Source organism: Apium graveolens, unplaced genomic scaffold (assembly GCF_009905375.1).
Source record: "Apium graveolens cultivar Ventura unplaced genomic scaffold, ASM990537v1 ctg7982, whole genome shotgun sequence".
NCBI lineage: Eukaryota > Viridiplantae > Streptophyta > Magnoliopsida > Apiales > Apiaceae > Apium > Apium graveolens.
Window position 1 is genome coordinate 152,939 of NW_027420794.1, and position 3,151 is coordinate 156,089.

At 29.7% G+C, this 3,151-nt stretch overlaps 1 long non-coding RNA gene across 1 annotated transcript; it reads right to left on the minus strand.

Annotated features, from left to right (window-relative positions):
* Window positions 1-1,674: 1,674 nt before the first annotated feature.
* Window positions 1,675-2,127, minus strand: LOC141704560 (uncharacterized). Its single transcript, XR_012568004.1, has 2 exons — window positions 2,024-2,127; window positions 1,675-1,934 (listed from the first exon to the last, which is right to left on the minus strand). It is a non-coding gene; the product is annotated as an uncharacterized LOC141704560 (long non-coding RNA).
* Window positions 2,128-3,151: the final 1,024 nt, after the last annotated feature.

Here is a 3,151-nt window from a genome sequence, read left to right on the forward strand (position 1 = left end):
ACATATTAAGTGAAAGATGCATATACAAATTGTACATTAGAAATTTAAGAATTTAAGAATGCAGAAAAAATCAAGAATTTAAAAATATTTACCTTTCACTATAGAAAAATCTAGTACATGTATATAGTATTGACAAACGAGTATAATTTACAAAATTTCCGTAGAATTCTTCATGCAAGAACTCGACCATTTAAAATTTTGACAACTTTGATGGATTGCAAGGTTAAATACGTAAACAAAAGAGATCCATGTATACTAAAATAAAATTTTCAAATATTGAAATCTCTATCATGATGACAAATACGGAGAAGATAAATGGGCTTTCTCAACAAGTCTTTGATATCGATCGGTATCGACGAAACGAAAAGTGTTATAATTTTTAAGATGACAAGCCGCAAATATATCATCTACCCACTGTGTATAATGTAACGAGAAGCGTACAAAGCATTCTCCTACACATCCTCACTTTACTCCCTTTTTTTAGTTAGGTTGCTTATTATCAATCATTTTTGTTCAAACATATTAATGTTTGGCTAAGTTCTCCCTTTTATGGCATGTTTCGCTAAGTTCTCCCCTTTGTGGCATTTACTAAATAAGAAAATCGATCGTCAGTCGTCCTCCTTTGATGTGTTTACATAAATCATTTTTACAGCCGCCCGCTATGTAAAATGCTTACAAGACCAATAACGTCATTGTCTTATAGAATTATTAGCTTTTGTCTAATAAACAAACTGTAGTATATAAATCCTATTAGATTCTCATAAATATTAGGAATATAATAATGATCGGAGATTAAGAATAGTAATAATAATAATGTGAAAAAAGAGAGGGTTGTGATGAATCAATCAAAATATATTGGCTTAAACTCTGGGATATATATGAACACAAAACTCAAAAAGTAAATTTTGTATATACAGGAGAGAAGATATAGTAATGCAAAATATTGTATTACTTCTTTAACAAAAAACTGAATACAAATTACTCTATAATGGAAATACTAGCTAGCTAGAAATAAGCATCAGACTCATATAATGATACCACTTACTAAAACTAAGTCCTAAAAAACTTAACAATGCTAAGACTTTTTCTCATGTGCTCAAGTGAATATTCTAACAATAACAATTATTAATTGAACATAAGCTTAAATTATATTTTCAATATACAACACCGTAATCTAAACTCCAGACTGCAGATTTTTAATGCCAAGCAAATCTCTCATTCTCTCAACTTCACAGTCACTACAACAAAAATCATTAAAATCCACCCCCAAAAATCGGTGGAATTTAGTTATAATCGACCGCATGCGGTGGCTTTAGTATAAAATCGACCGAAACAAGTTGGTGATTTTTAAGCGGGTGGAATTTAAGTTTATCGGTGGAATTTAGTTAAAATCGACCGAGCTCTTCGGTGGCTTTTATCAAATTTTAAATTTCAAATTTTTAAATTCAAAATTTTGTGAAAATTTGAATCTCCCGCTCTCAAAATAAATTACACGCAAATCGGTCGATTTTAACATAAAATATTTTTTTAAAAAATGAATTAATTCAGTAGGTGTTCATGAATGGATAGGTGGGCTGAGTTAACTCATTTTGAGTTAAACACACATAAATTTCAAGTTACAGCAAATGCAGATTTAATTCTACATTATATATTGCTATGAAAGACAAATAAAACATCTGTAAACTTTAATTTCCAAGTTCAAATCAAGTTACAATTTGTATGTCAAAACAATCATGCCAATATGCATTAATTCACTAATAATAAAGAAAAGAAACATTACATAACTTAACAACTTTGAGACTCTTTTCACAGTATCAATACCCATATGCTCATCACGGGTAGAAGCTTCTTCATCTTGGTTTATTTTGTTTGTGCACTTAAGCTCTTACAAATCTTCAGGGATTTTCATCCATTTCCTATTTGCGGGCTTCATCCTGGAGCATTAAAATAGAGACATCAGGGTCATGCGAAGAATAGTAGTTTGCAGAATAAGTAAAAACTGAAAAGAAACGAAGGTGATGACCGATAGATGCTGAGGAAATGGGGATAAAGAATGAAAAATGGACTTAGATGTGTGTGGTAGTTTATATTATTGCTTGGTTTTCCTTCACCGGGATTGCTGACTTGGCTATCTTAAATGACATTGGATTCTACATTAGCAACGGACAAGATAATCATGCTACTAACTTGCTCATTTCTGATTTTTTTTTATAAATTTTAGTTACATTTGTCATCTTTCAATTCAAAATAAAAATATGTAAATTAAATCTGTTAAAATTACATACAAAAAACAATTTATTTTATGTGAAAAAACTTATGATAATTATTTTAAAGAAAATAATTATAAATTAAGTGAAATATACATACTAAAAAGTAAAGTTATTTCTTATATATTTATGATAAAATAACCTTCATAAGTAATAAATTTATTGATTATATTATTAAAGTGACTGATAAATATCCAAAATATCTAAATATTGGTAAATTGAAGTATTTTAAAATTATTGTTAATATAAAAGCCACCGATTTTGGTTGTTTTTGTAATTTCCAATAATTTTAATTTTTGGAGGGAAATTTCCCGCCTATTTGTACTGAATTCTATAAAATAAAAAGCACGATCAATATTAAATTCCACCGATCAAAAGCGACGGACTATAAATTCCACCGATTAAAAGCGACCGACATTAAATTCCACCGCCTGCGGTGGCTTTTATTTATTCGTAAAAAAAATTCTAATTGACCTTAAATTCCAATGAAATCGGTGGAATTTAAAGTCTGTGGCTTTTAGTTGGTGAAATTTAGTTATTTTTGTTGTAGTGAGTAGACAGTGGCTTTGGTTAGAATATCGGCACGCTGGTCTCCTAAACTAATATGTATGATTATAATTTTTCAATGTTCCATACAATATCGAATAAAGATATATTGAATATCGATATGCTCACTCCTCCAATGGAAAACATGATATTTGGTCAAGTCTATCACCGATTTATTGCCTATATTGATTACCACTGGATGATGCTTTTTATTTTTAATCTAACCAAGTAAATTACTAAGCTACATGTTATGACACACAACACATGTAGCCGCCATAAACTGAGCTTCGCACAAACTCAAAGCTACACAATAACATTTCAGAGATACCCAAGTGATC